This window comes from Myodes glareolus, chromosome 1 (assembly GCF_982192425.1).
Source record: "Myodes glareolus chromosome 1, mMyoGla1.1, whole genome shotgun sequence".
In the NCBI taxonomy this organism is placed as follows: Eukaryota; Metazoa; Chordata; class Mammalia; order Rodentia; family Cricetidae; genus Myodes; species Myodes glareolus.
The window spans coordinates 18,260,332-18,275,993 of NC_142026.1; the positions used below are offsets into that span (position 1 = coordinate 18,260,332).

Consider the following 15,662-nt stretch of genomic DNA (forward strand, 5'->3'; position numbering starts at 1 on the left):
CAGGCCTATGCTCTCTCCAAAACTCTAGATGATTCCCTCCCCATATCCAGTGTCTGGAAGATGGCAGAGATTTTGGTATAGCTTAGCATATGGTGTTCTCTTCTGTATCCTTATTTGTCTCTCTCCATAGACAGAGAATTGATTTTGGATTTGAGACCAATCTCAAGCCAGTATAAATTCAACTTAATTATTACAGAGATCTTGTAAGGTTGCATTCAAAGGTATTGTGTGTTAGTGCTTCAGCAAATATTTCTGGAGAGACACAACAATCTACAACTCATGTCCATGTGCTCGCTAGCTGGAAGAAGCAGAGGAAGAGCCTATGGACTGGAGCAAGTATAGCGTCTTGGTGATGACAGGTCTTGAGCTCTTTCTCCTGGATGGATGGATGGTGTTTGATGAAGAGGTGGTGGGCTAGATTCCAAGGTGGGTGGATGGGAAAAATTATAAGGCTGCAGTCACAGAATCTGGCATGCGTGAGGCACATCAGAGGATGGGGAGGACGCCAACCTGCCAGGGACAGAGGGCTCTCCCAGGGAGTGATGGGGATTGAGACCAGAGAAGCTGGGGCCAGACTGGGGAGCCAGCCAAGCATCCCAAGAAACTGGGTGACTAGGCTTGGTCATATCTATCCTTCTGATAAGCAAACCTGTATGAAGGGTTCATGATGTGGTAATTTCTCTGCTAGGTCCTATAGCTACATGGATAATTAAGACGGGGCATTTGCAATTCAAGGAGTTTACCACGTTGGTCCAGTATGAGGTTTTCTACACAACGGGAGGGTAAAGACTAGAATCCAGGAGGTTGAGTGTCCTCATTCACTGAACCACACCTGCCATGAGATCAAGATTTCCCTTGGGATGTTCTTGGACCAAGATTTCCTACACCCACTTATAACATGGAGCTTCAATGAAAGGCAGGTTTTGAGCCTGTGCCTACTGTCAGCAACACTTAACATTAAGTAGAGAGAGGGTTCTCAAGGTGGAAGCTTGGAATATGAGTCAGCCACTGTTATTTAAATCACAGGTACTGTGAAATAACTCCCAGGCCATAATCTATTAGAAGGGCTTGTGACGTGCAATGACACTCAAGGAGGTAGCTTCTCTTCGGGGTCAGACAGAGCTTAGACGTTCCCACCTCTAAGAGAGGGACCTGCATGGTTGCATGTCTCCAACCTCACAGGGTCTCAGTGAGAGAGGATGTGTATGAGATGCCAGGACCTCCTTCTGAAATGTGAGGTCCTTCCCAACGCTGTAGTGAACAGCCCCAAGTACCAGAAGTACCGGAGGCCTTTGTAAGAGGCTTCCCTTTGTCTGAATCTTAGACTCTAACTAGCCTTGAAGGCAGAGGACAGAGTTTTCCTGATACTCCATTTCTTCTAAGATTCTCATGTAACCTTTTTAGAAACCAGCAAGGTGGGTAAGCATGACGTGGAACAAGGCAAGCCTCTGGCGGAGCCTGTCATTTCGGTAGCTTTCAATTTGGGCATGTTCAGTTCCCCATGCACAAAATGCTATGCTGGCTTCTCTAGCCTTGTTCCTTTTTATTTCCTTATCTTTTCTTCAAGTCACTGATCTGATCCAGGATCCAGAGATGGTGAGATCCTCAACGTGTCTTGGCAGTCAGGAAACAGTGTTATCCTGGTCCTTCTTGCTTTGAGATCCAGGTCGAATTTGCCAGAGTCAGTGGCCACTTTAGCTCTTGTTCAGCCTGGGGGCGGAGGGGTGTAGAATGAAGCAGTTTTGCTCATGGCAAATATTTGAGCCTAGACTTCCCTGAACCCCAGGTTCTCAGCCCACTAAGACCACAGCCCCCATGCAGAACTCATGTTCTGGCAGGAAGGCCAATCCTGGAACATGTGGAAGCCTCAGGCATATTTAGATGATTTTCATAAAATGTGATTTCTCTACCCAATTGCACTGCTAGAGTTGGAGTGTTAAAATGAGTGTGAAAATAAAATTTAGGGTGGTGAACAGTTAAAGTGTAAGAACTTTAAGCAACAGGGGCAGGAATTACTCATTCTCACCATTGCTGGCGCTGTGTCTGGAGTTTGCGTTCCATCTCATGCATCTAGACATTGCCACTGGGATACAGGCGTCCTTTCCTGCCCCAGAGCCAATGGAGCTGTTGGAAACACCCTATAAATCTCATCTTCTGTACCATGACCTTCGGCCCCCAGGGGGCAGCTTTCACTTTATGATCATCTTGAAAATCCTGGTAAGGAAGACTTACAGTAACATCCAAGGGTTCAGCAGCCTGTATCTCTGCCAGATGAATGGAGGAGCATAAGGGCCACGCAGGACTGAGCGGTTCATAGGGGCAGGGCTTAGCTGCCCTAGCCAGAAATCCAGCTCCCATTCCAGCCACCAGAGAACAGCAGGGCTCTGAATGAGGTTCCTGTGCTCCTCTGGGGTGACAGGTAATTCCTCCTCCACTTACAAGTCTAGTCTGGGGAAGACACAGCCTTCGTTTTGCCTGCCCCAAATGAGCTTCACAGTATAAACCTGGGAGCCAAAACAGGCAGCCTTTGGAGGAGGGAGCCTCCCGTTTTATTGGCTATCAGGTTGATTCCCTCTGATTCTATTTTTCAATTTTATACAAGGTGGGCCTTGAGAAATTCTTATGCTAATTTGAAACAGGAGTCAAACAGGGCCCGTTTTGTGTGTGTGTGTGTGTGTGTGTGTATGTGTGTGTGTGGTGAGGCCCAGTCTGTGTGATTGTGGCGGGCACCTGGTCTATAAAACCACACCAGGCTGAGACCAGGGGGCTGCTAGGCATTGTGGAGGTTTATGGAATTGGCCGGCCTTTCTCCTAGCCAAGCCATGTGTTAGATGGGACCTCGGAAGATAATGTGACAGAAAAGCATCACAAACACACGTGTCGCACAAATCCCAGCTTTGGGACAAGAAGTAGAGTTGCAGGAGTTGGGGTGCACCTTTGAGAAAATTCCAAGGTGCATTACGAACTCTGAGATGCAACTCAACTACTCCCTTGCTTAGGACATCTCCCAAGGGTCACAGGAGGGCATCCTCTTGATTCAGAGCTTTGGGTGTGTACGAGGCTATTGTGCTATTTATTTTGGCAGTGATTTTTTTTCAGGCAGTGGCTCTCAACCCCTTTGGGTCTCGACCCCTTCGAGGGTCGAATGGTCTGGTCACAGGGGTCATGTATCAGATAACCTGCACATCGAATATTTACATTATGATCTATAACAGTAGCAAAATTACAGTTACAAAGTAAGAATGAAAATAATTTTATGGTTCGGGTCATCACAACATGGGGAACTGTATTAAAGAGTCACAGCCTTAGGAAGGTTGAGAAACACTGCTATAAGGTATTGCCTGTAAAGTTCCAAATTCTTTAAGAGAATTTGTGAGAATCTAAATACCTTAAGGTGCCCCTAGAGGGTTCTTGTTCATTTCCCCAACTTTCAGCAGACAGAGGCAGGAGAATTAAGCCTGTACTCCAAGCTTGTGAACTGCTCACTGCTGTCCTTCAGAGCTGTTAGCCTGGCCTTTTGGTACTGGCTCTTTACCTTTGCATGACTAAAGGACACCGTGAAGAGCAGCTTGGGGCATGGTGGGAAGAGCTTCTCATCTGTCTTTCCATTATGCCTTTGGGCAGAGTGGATACCTGGAAAGAAAAGCTCTTTGCTTCAATGTCACATGGGCCTGGGCAGGCTCCTTCTCAAGAGTGGGTGTGCGAGGGCTTGCCCACATGTCTTAGTGGTGTCTTTACTTGGCTACTAGGATCTGCTTATCTGTCTGTGATCTTCTGCCTTAAAAAAACACCATGGCCAAGGGAGGTGTCACAGAGTGACATCTAGATCGCTATACCAGTCCTGGAAGACCCTCTCTCCACTTAGGAGTTCACTCTGTGGTCTTGACTATGAAAATCAAGTTCTTCTGGTATTCTACATCCAGAATGTGAGGGAGTGGATGCCCATTGCCAGATTTGCTGTGTTCTGAGATGGAGTACTCCTCACTGCCCTGAACTCCCAGGGCTTGAGTTCACAGCTCCTCATGAGAGGTCGGTGCAGCGGACAGACGACTCCACTTCTGACTATCCATCCTGTTCCCATTTTGGCTAATGGGGTAATAGCTGCAGTGAGGCAGGCAGCAGATAACCCAAGTGAGTGAAGAGGGCGGAGCTTACCTCTGAGGCTCTGCCCAGGCCCCCTGGGTACACTCAGAATCCTTCCCCGGGAACTCCACTCTCTATTCTACAACAATATGGGCTCAGCCACCCACAGGTTGGCAAGGTGAAGGCATATTCCATTTTCTCAAGTGGAACAAGTCGTCTCATTTGCAGGGTTAACAATAAAATAATGTAATATAGTAAAATACAAAAAAACAAGCAAGGGTTTGGAGTGGGCCCAGCTAATAAGATGCTTGCTGAACAAGCTTGGAGACTAGAGTTCAATCCCCCAGAACACACGTAACAGGCCAGCACTGTGGTATATACCTGCAATTCTCCTCCTGGGGAAGCAGAGACAGGAAGATTCTTGGGTCCTTCTGGACAACCTACCTAGCTGAATCCATGAGCTCCAGGTTTTTTGAGAGAACTTGACTGAGGAAACAAGGTGGAAGGGATAGAGGAAGGTGCTGAATGTTGACCTCTGGCCTGTATTCCCACCTCTACACACACACACACACACACACACACACACCAGAAAGCAACAGCAACAGAACCCACACACACACACACACCAGAAAGCAACAGCAACAGAACCCAAAAAGGCCTCTGCAGGCTGTTCCTCAGCTCTGATTCATTGCTGTCACCATTCTGGTTCTTCAGAACCCACAGATGTACAGTATTCTAGAAACTTCTGAAACATCATAGTATGTGGGTTTAGCAGACACAGTGATTCTGACGAGCAGGTAAATTGCTGTAGAATCTTATCTCTCTTCTCTCTGGTTTGATTGAATGATTGTAGGGGGGTATATATTAAGGAATAGCGAGCTTGCATGAAACTATTAAATAATCTCTCTGGAGTTGCCAGATACTTGCTTTTTCTTAGCAACCCATGAGTGAGATACTGTTTTTTTCAGTGGGTTTCCTCTTTCTGATATGATTGGTGGGATATGTTTGGAAGAGAATAGATCCTGTCTCTGTAACATGATTTTGTATGGTTTCTCATGGTCCTGGACTATTGATTGCCCTTTGTATGAACTAGAGACAGCATGAGTTGGGCATGAGGCTGCAACAAGGCTGAAGGAAGTGCACGGGTGGACATGAGGCTGTAGCAAGACTGAAGTACACATGAGTCGCCCTATGTGTTGCTCAGCTTCCCACTGCTGGGACAATTAAGTTAAAAAATTAACTTAACACAGGAAAAAATAATTTTGGCTTACATATCAGAGGATTCAGTCCATGGTCACCTGACCACAACGCTTTGGACCCGTGTAAGCACAATCCACCATGGTGGGTTCATGACAATCAGAAAACAGAGTGAGAGAGAGAAGTGTAACACTAATCTTGGTTGTCAGCTTGGCTACATCTGGAATTAAATGAAAACCCGAGTGACTGGGGAAATTCACCTGCGAGGGACTTCTCTTCACTCCATTATTTGAAGTGGGAAGATCCACCCTAAACCTGGATCTTTAGAGGTGGAATTTCCACCTTGAATATTGTGGCCGCCTATATAAAGGACAAGGAAGAAGGAAGCTCTTGCTCTTTGCTTGCCCTGGCTCTCGATTCATCAGGTTTTGAGTCTACTTCTTTGGAATTCCAATGTATACTGAAGATTCACTGAGACATCTGGCTTCATGAAACTAACGGCTAATAGATTATTGGAGTTTCTTTTGGTAGACCATTGTTGGTCTAGTTGGACCACTTCCTGTAAGCCAGTCTAATAAACACACACACACACACCACACATACACTCTCTCACACACAGACTACACAGGCACACACCACACACACACACACACACACACAGACCACACAGACACATGCACAAATACACACACATACATACATACATACACACACACACACACACACACACATTCATTTTTTTAGTTCTGTTCTTCTTGAAAACCATGACTAATACAGAAGGAGACCAGGATCCACTGTTTCCAACTTCTTGCCGCGAGGTGCCATTCCTAAAGATTTCATCACCTTTAGTTACCATGAACTGTTAGCCATGTCTGTAATATACAGCTCTTTCTAGAACATTCAAGATCCAAACCACAAGTGTGCACTTAAGTGTTTCAAAAACTCAAGTCTGGGTTAGGTTTCTGTCTTGGCTCCTTTAAACTCAACAACACATGATGAAAAAACGCCCCCTAAAGCTTGTTAGGAGTTAGAAACTGCCTGTTGTTCACCCCTCATGATGACCCCAAGCAGGAGGTCCTATGATTATGCCCATTTTATAGACAAGAAAACCAAGGCCCTGAGAAGTGGAGGCTAGCCTTTGAACACTGGTGTACCCACTTCTCAGGGAACCGTCCTTTGAGCTCATCTCTTGCTTTAGCTCCTCTGTAGAAAATTCTGCTTTTCTGTGTGGAAAGAAGTTAACAATGAAGAATGTGGTATTCGCCGTTTAGGAAAAAGCAACCAATCAGATGAAGAACTAGCAGCATGCAATACTTGAGTATTAGTAGACAGGTTTAAGTGGAAGATGGAAGGGAGAAAAAGGCTTCTTTGAGACTGCTCACTGTTTTATCCTAAGCGTGAAGAGGGATTAAGGGGCCCTCTGAGTTTTAGGACTCTGCCTTGGGCCAGGGAAGGAAGCTCAGAATCCCCCTGTCATCTGTCCCTTTCCGTAATTCGTCATGGAGACCAGCGCACACTTGGTTGAATTCTTCCAGCTGCTGATCCAGAAAATTGGAAACAACTTTGGCTCCCTGCTCAATCAGTTGGATAATCAGCGTTCGCTGAGCTTGCCCCCAAATTGTGTCCAACAGGCCGGTTGAAAGCCAGTGGGCAATCTGTCATGTGCAGGTTTTCGGAGGCTCTGCATGGGCAAGAAAACAGGAAAGCTGATTACGACAGTTTTCAGGTTCTTGGAGGCTGAAGTGTTAGGAATGCTGAACCGGAAGGGACTGCTTGTGTGTTTCCAGTGAGACTGTAGGAAAACCAGTAGAAACCACTTTAAGTGAGAATGCCTGGAGACATCACCCCAAAAGTGGTCCAGCCTGGGGTAGTTGTGATGCCAGGAGAGACACAGAGGTGGGGTGGAAGGTGTCTGGGAAAACGATGACAGAAAAACACCCGAACATTGGGTCAAAGTAAGAACCTATTGTGGAGATGTGGGGCGAGATCAAGGAGGAGAGCGTTCTTGGCAGAGATCGCTTGTGTAATTTATCCCAGACCCTTTAATTCCTAACCACAACCCCGAGGAGGAGATTATCACCTCCCCCCCCAGCCAACACAAGTGACTGGTATGGAGGTCGTTAACTTGAGAAAATCACCAGAGATAGTATTGGGCAACTTCAAAAGTCCACTGTCTTTTCCAATGAGCATGATGCGAAAGGGCTTACGCACACTAATAGCAGCTGAAGACCTAGCTGCAGGTGGTTGTCTAATTCCAATCAAAATAATCTTCCCCCAGTCTTCATGGATAAAGGGCGGCAGAATTAAAAAGGGACCGAGAGCTGTTTTTGGCACAGGCACCGAGTCTGTTGTGGAAGGAAGGCTATTGGTGTTGGCAGTGTGTTGTTAGGTTTCCTCTCAGCAACAAATTCTCCTCTCCCCTGGATGGCCTGGGAGGTCACACACGTGCCTCTGAGTCTTCTGTACACAGCTGCACACACCATGTGGTGTTTGCTCTAGTTAACAGTACAGCGGGGAGATTGGTAGTGTTTAAAAAATCAGAATATAATAAAATCAGATGCTGCTCCACTCCCTTGAAGTTTCCATGCCGGTCTGAAAATATACTGTTTGAGGGTGACAGACTTAGTGTCCTTTGGGCGTCTTTCTTTCTGGGAGTTTTCGTTTGGTTTGTGTCTTACCAGTTCTTGAGTCTGATTTAACTGGAGTATGGCTTCAAAAGCCAAATGCTGGGTCTGACAGAAGTGAATGGACACCTCTACTGTAGTACTTCCTGGGACAGTGAGTTTCACCTGTGGGTCGTGACCCCTTTGGGGGTCACATATCAGACAGCCTGCATATCAGATACTTACACTATGATTCATGACAGTAACAAAATTACAGTTACAAAGGAGCAATGAAATAATTTTATGATTGGGGTCACCACAGCATGGGGGAACTATATTAAAGGGTCACAGCATTAGGAAGGTTGAGAACCAATGCAGCACCTTCACTAGGCAAATCAGTTTCGAATCACCGAAACAGATATATAGCGTTTTCTCTGAAATAAAATCTAAAACTTCACACATTCTCTGACTCTGACTTAGCTGCCTGGTTGCATCCTGGGAAGTGTTTCTCTCTCAAAGGCAGCAGTGACCCCAGGGTGTAAGGTAGATTGAGCAGAACTTCCAAGCAGGTATTTCCTGGAAGGCTACGCCCCTGGCCTTCCTGCCAAGATGCCAGACTCTCCCTGCAGAGGAGGCTAGACAGGTGACCATTCAGTGTTTGTCAGCACAGGGCACAGGGCTATGCTGAGTCTAGGCCGGTAGGTAGCTGGAATGGTGGTAGGAGAATATAGACCTGCCTACCATTTATGCTCAGGAAGACCCCAGCCCAGGGATTACCCCAAAAAACACACGCCAACGCCTAATCCCAGGTGGGACTACTGAAAAACATTCCCAAGTGCTATGGTATTTATAGCTTGCCGTAGACACAAGCAGATTTCTGTAGCCAAATATAGTGATATGCAGTCATTTGGGCCCATTTTGTGTGACTTTTCTCAGGGACAAGCAAGCAGGGAAGTAATTCTGGGGCAAGAAAGTCTCTGGAAGTAGCTGTTTTCCGGAAAAGTCATGTCTCCTTATTTTCCCTTTGAAAGGAGATAGCAGTTTTCAGCACCTCTGTAAATCGGTAAGGACTCCTCCGGGGCTGGCCCAATTCTCACGAGTCCATCATTTTATTCATTTTCCCTTGGTCCCTAAGAGGGCTTGAACTGTGGAATTTTCTGAGTCTCTGAAGGTCCCCACAGTTTCTTTCTAAATCGTTTAATCTTACTGGACTGCTCAGAAAGAGAGAAAATAATAATAAAAGCCCCGCAACAGCCCAGAGCCCCTCCTTATTCCTCTCAGGCTTCCAGCGCGCACGCAAAGGATTCTGGGACGGGTAGAACCTGAAAACCCCTCCAGACATGCTTTTTGGAAAGACAATTTAGAAATGGAGCTTAGAAAGGGTTTTGCGGAGCCCTGATCAGGCCAGCAGATTCTCTTTCGGTAACTAAAGACGGAAACCGACCTCCCACGAACTGAAGTTAGCAGCTGCATCAGGTCAGGGGACCCCAGGAAGGAATCGGAGTTGTTTATACGTCTCCTAGTATCTCTTTCCTAATAAAACCCAGTGGTCTGTCTTAGGCATGTCACCCCACCACGCTAGCCAGGTCTGTTGGTTATTTATTTATGTAAGATGTTTAGCCTGTTTGGAAATTAAACACTTTCTTAGATTTCATCTCCTCAGGCTGATGGCAGACCCTCTGGGGGCGATCCTAAGAGGGTACAATGATAAAAGCCTTCACAGGGTAGGGCAATGGGAAAAAGCCAGGATGAATTAGCTTGCTGTGACATGGCTAACATCATCACATTTATATATGTTTCATTAAGCAGGGGCTTGACAGCTTTATGAGGAAACAGTGGGGTTTGCGATGGAGGAAGGGCCCTGTAACCCTGCCAAAGCCGATCCTGGCCTGTGCCATGCGTGTTCTTTAATAGAATAATATTTGTGCAGTGAAAATGTCATTTTAAATGACTGGTTTGATAATCCCTTAAGCTTTTAAATGATCTGCAAAGTCTGGAAATTCTACCCCAGTGTTTAAAATTGACGGGAACATTAATGAATGCAAACATTAAAGGCTGGTGCCCAGCTTTGTTTCCTGAGTCAGACAGCCATGGCAGGAGGTTTTTCCTTTTGTCTCCTGCACCCTGACGCACCACAATGAAGCAGCTGTAGCAAGTCTTCCCTGCAGGAAGGTTTGGGGAGGGAGAACTCAGCCCATAGTGGGGCACCGGAGTTGCCAGGGCTGCTGCTAACTTGAAGTTCCTCCGTGCAAAGTAGGAAAGGCACCCCCACTGGGAGGGAGCTGGCAGTCAGGAAGCCTCTTTGGGCAGAGCAATTAGCAGAGGGCAGGGCTCCCTCCAGCTAGTGCAGCCTGAGCCGGCGTCCCACCTGGTGAGCGCCAAGAAGGAAGGAGTTAGACTCTCACTGGCGCCCACACACCCTTCACTCACACTCTGCATCCCTGGTGGATGAAAACGGTCCATTTTCTCAGGCGTGTGATGCCGCTAGAGACTTCCTTCTCCCGGGAACTCCTCCCTCTTTTCAGGGCCTCTCAATAGGCCAAGAAAGCTGGCATGGAGATCGTGAACTGGATGACATAGTACAAGGGTTGCCCGGGGACAAATCCAGTTAACAGCCTCTATGTACAAATAAAGCTTTATTGGGAAGTGATTTTACCCATTGGTTTATTGCCCATAGCTGCTTTGCGTGGGGGCTGGTGTGTGTGTGTGTGTGGGGTTGCACTGTTGTTATAGAGGCTGGATTGGCTCAGCATATATGTATCATTTGCCATTTAATCTTTTACAATATCTGCAGACCCCTGCCTCAGAACCCTGATGAAAAAGAAGTAGGATCCTTGCCTTGAGTTTGCTTAGGTCTGCTGGCTCCTATGGCTCTGCAGACGAGTCTCTTAATATCTCTGTGCTTTGTTTCCTTCGTAAATGAGGATATTTCTGACTTGTCCATTCCACGCACGTGTTGAGAGGACCGGATAACATAAGGAATGCGGTCTGCTCGGGTTCTAACACATCAGAGGCTGGCCATCATGTGGCCATGGAATCTGGCCACAGCTCTTTGACTTCCTTAGGGCTGTTTCCTCATCTGTGAAACAGGCCTCAGATCACAGGATCAGTACTTCTGGAATGTTAATGTATACATCAGTTCCAGGTGGGTAGGGAATCAGGGTGGGGAGGTGGGTAGGGGTGGCGGAATGTGGGGAGGTGGTCTTGGTAAGGTTATGGTGTCGGAAGGTTCAAGGTTGGGGGCTGCGAGTCTGTATTTTAAGTTTTTCGTTTACATTTAGTTATTTGTTTGGGCATGGGCACGGAAGTCATGATGTATGTGTGGATGTTCAGTACACAACTTCTATAAGTTTAGTTTTCTTCTTCCGCCACATGGGTCCTAGAGATCAAACTCAGATTGTCATGCTTGTTGGCAAACATCTTTACCCACTGAGCCATCTTGCCCTACCCGACTGCATTTCTAAGAAGTTCTAGAGATACAGAGGTCCCTGGACCAGTTTACTGCTCACCAGGGCTCTCCCCAGAGACCATATTCAGTAGGATGCAGGAGAAAGAGATTTGCTCCAAACGACTGGCTTTCTCACTTGAGGAGGCAGGCAGTCTCACCCTCCGCATCCTGGAGATCCAGGAAAGAGTCAATGTTTTCCCTTTAAATCCAGTTAACGGTTGTAGAATTCCTCTTTTATGCACAAGGCGGTCTTTGAGAGATGGGATGTGGCCTACCTGCAGTACAGAGGGAGACTGCTTTCCCTCCAGCCCACATATTTAAAGGTTACTCTCCGGGCCGGGGATGTGACTCAGTTGGTATAGCAGTTCTGTAACATGCAGGAGGCCTTGGGTTCGATCCACAAGTTGGGTATGGAGGTACATGTCTATATCTCCAGCTCGGGAATTGAAAGCAGGAAGATCAGCAGTTTAAAGTCATTCTTGGCTACAGAATTTCAGGCCAGCATGGATTATCTGACACCCTGTCTCAAAGCAAAAATGCAAAACAAATGAAAAAAAGAACAAAAATAAAAACAAAACCCCACACAACATCAAAACCTAAAAAAGATGGTTAATTTTTTTTTAAAAAAAATATAAACACTCCTAGAAGCACCTAGAAACATTGACCAAACATCTGTGTACCCAGTAGCCCAGTTCTACTGATACATAAAATTAGCCATCATATAACTAGGCACCCCACGAGGAATTGCAAAGAACTTGATGATTTTGCTGACCTTGCCTGGCATTGGAATTTGTGAGCTGTCTTGCTGATGTTCTTATGTGTGTGTTCTCATGTCCTAGGTGCACATGTTTGCAGGTGTGTGTCTACATGTATGTGGAAGCCAGAGGTGGACACTGGGTATCTTTCTTGATGGCTCTTCACTTCCTATATTGAAGCAACACCTCTCACTTTAACCTGCAGCTAGCTGATTTGGCCAGTCTAGCTAGCTTGCTTCAGGGATTCCCTTGTCTCTGTCTTCTGAGTGCTGGGATTACAAGGGGGTCACCATACCTGCCCAGCTGTGTGACGAATGCCTTAGCCACTGTATCAACTTCCGGACAGTTACTTTCCCAAGCACCCTTCCCACCACCTCCAGGCAGAGGGTTATCATACTGGCCTTAGCGGACAGCCTAATCTTGCATCTGGTCAGTTGAGATGGTTATTTTTCTACTTTTAGCCAGGCTGTTACCACACCCTTCCTTAGTAGCCAGGTGGCTTGTGGATGCAGCCCGTGGCAGGCTGGATCCTCCTTGGCTGACCTGTGTCAATCTGCATGCAGCTTATCCTGGAAACGATGGAGCCTGTGGAGAGTGCCCCACCCCCCAAACTCTAGTTAGTCACACCTAGCCTGTGAGCATGCAGAATTTTAATCCTTTTGCCCTGCAGGGAAACATTTCCTGGGCTCCAAATGGCTACTAAAGAATTCTCTCCGGCTTTTGTTCCAATCACATTTTCCACAGATGAGGGGGGCCTTCTGTCTGTTTGTCCTAATTGTTACCCTAAGCCACTTAGTAGTGTGACAGGCCACACGGTAGGGAGCTGGGGTCCACGGTGGGAGGGAGTAATTGTCACTGGTCAAAGAGAAACAAATCAAAGAGATTTGTGAAGAGTTGCACATCAGGCCAGGGTGCTAGGTTAGACCCCTGCTACAGAGAAAGTAGCCTGGGTTGTGATAGAAACCTCTTTTTAGACTTGGATAGACCTGTGTATCACATCAGCTCCCAGGCATCCTCTGACCAGATCTTGGATGTTACTTGACTTTCTGTAGCGAGGAAATCAGCCCAAATGCAGCTGTCAGTATTCAGCCAACATGGACATTTCATAAAGGAATGCGAAGCAGATCCAGGCATTGCTTTAATCGCATCGCTCTTCCCTCTTTCCACGCTCCCATTTCTAAGATCTGGAGACTGACAAAGTCCTGGATTTCTATGTGTCACACGTTCCTCACCCAGGTAAGATCAGTCGTGGGGCAGGTGGATGGAATTGTTGAAGAGCAGATTCAACGTCATGGCCACAGCTTCTGGTAGACACTCAGCAACCTGTAGATTTTCTTACACCCCCAGGAGAGCTTGACCAGACAAAGGGAAGTGGGTTGTGGCTTCCTGGCATGGCCAGGGCTTTTTAGGAGCTTTAAAGGCCTAAAGCCTAGACTCTGCTACTTCACAGAACAGAAGAGAAAGCCTGACCCACATTGTTTAACGCTAGCTGGACTCCTGGTACTTGTTCTAGGGGAGGCCGTGCTTTTAGTTGAACCTTGGTCCTTGTGTATGCTGGGCAAGTACTCTACAGTGAGCTGTGCTGCTAGCCCCTGAAGCCTTCATTTAACTTGTACTTTTTGGTCAGTAGAGTCTCTATAATGGCAGATTGAGACTAGCATGGTTTGAAAGCGGTCGCTAAAATTCAAATACTGGAGACCCAATCCCTAATACAATGGTATTGAGATATAAAAACCCAATAAAAGGTGATTAGGCTCTGCCCTCAGGATCAGAGGGAGTGGGTTAGTTGTGGCAAGAGAGCATTTTCTTAAAAATCAAGGTTGGCCCTCTCTCTTACAGGTTATTTTCTCTTTCTCCTTCCCCACCATGGATGTTATGGTGACGTAACGTGAAGGTCTTCTCCTGACGCAGCTGCCATGCTCCTGGACTCATCAGCCCCTAGAACTAGAAGACTATGCAGACTCAAATGCTTTGTTAATAGCCACCAAAAAACACTCTAGGAATGCCTTGCTGTTTATTTTCTGTGGGCCCTTTTCAATGATTCCTTTGTCTTCCGTGTCTAGTCTCTCATCAAGATCCCCATTACAACCCTAAAGTCCAATGATTTCTCCATTTCTATTTACCCGACTTTACTGCTCTTCCTTTTTAGTTTGGCCCACTACAAGAGCCCCCGAGGCCAACAGTTTTCAACCCAATCATGCCTGAGTCTCCCGAGGAAAGAGGAAATCCAGCCCTAAAGCCCAAACCCCCAAAATTCGGAGCCAGCTGCTCAGGATGGACCCTCACACACCTGTGTTGTCAAACCTCCCCAGGTGATTCTAATCATTTGCAGTCCTCTTGAGACTTTGCTAGAGGCTTTCCTGTGTCCAGCTGCAAAACCGGAGCTCAGCAGCTTTCCAGAGCATTGCTTTCCCTCCTGCAGAGTGAAGAGTCCTGCCATCCAGGCCAGCCCAGCGCTATCTATGCCAACAGGAACAGCTCTCTTCCCCACTCCACGGAGGACAAGTGACCACCTCTCTTTGATCCCATTTTTCCTGTCACTCGCTTACGTGAGCACTGGGTAGTCTTCAGTAGACAGCAGACTTCTCGAGGAAGGAACTACAGCTTGTTTAACTTTGTACCTCCCATAATACTTCATGCATAGTAAACCTTCAACATGTTGGATTGATGTTCCGTTGTTTTGTGGGCCCCACGTGGTCTAGAACAACACTGAGAGCGTAGTAAACACTTAATAAACATTTCTTGACCGATGGATTAGTATTTCTGCTTTGTAGAAAGGAAGTAGGAGGGCACAGGAAGATTCCTTAGCCGGCTTTGACTGGATGTTTGTGACCTTACTGAGGGATAGTCTTTGGTATGGATGACTGCAAAACCTTACAAAAAATAATACATGTTCACATACATATACACGTGCATGCACACATGCACATAGAAACAGATGCTTAGATGAGCCTGTCTAGTGCTACCCAATGAAACGGAAGTGTTAAATGAGAAGGCATTACATTTGGTCTTGCTCAGTGTAATAATATCTAATACAAGGATATTCTGTAAAGGATTGTAAAACTCCACCGGATCCGTTCCACACTCTACTCTCTATGTGTTAGGGGAACTAGGCTGAAAACTTAAAAACACACAAATACAGACAGAGATAGGGCCACAGGGACATCCTTGAGACAAGAGTGCCAAGAATGCCCCCTTTATTGTGCTAGGGGGCAGCTTATCTAGGGCTCTGGCCACGCCCCAGCTCTCAGGACCTTTCAGCCGCAGACCCCCTAGCCTGCCAGCAGGGTCTCAGGCTCAGAGCAGCTACAGGCTGCTCAGAGCAGAGAAAAACAGTTCTTTACAAGAAATTCAGGGTCTAGTGGTTCGCAGTCCCCAACAAAGGACCGTTTACATGCTGCTTAGTACAAATGGGCTGGGGACAAATGAGTTGGAAACGAGGCTACCAGGCTTCATCTCAGAGCTCCCATCCACCTGCTAGAGAGGTCGGTTGCACCTCTTAAGACCTCTTTGAGTTTCAGGTTTTCATTCGGAAACAAAACTTGAAATTCAATCAGTAGATCTTATGTCCTGTAG

At 46.7% G+C, this 15,662-nt stretch overlaps 1 long non-coding RNA gene across 1 annotated transcript in view; it reads left to right on the forward strand.

The window, feature by feature from the left end:
• The window catches only part of LOC125416400 (uncharacterized), a 130,334-nt gene extending 115,498 nt beyond the window's left edge, over positions 1-14,836 (forward strand). Inside the window, exon 3 of the long non-coding RNA XR_015736280.1 lies at positions 14,236-14,836. This is a non-coding gene — a long non-coding RNA (uncharacterized LOC125416400). The remainder of the gene's footprint in view (positions 1-14,235) is intronic.
• Positions 14,837-15,662: the final 826 nt, after the last annotated feature.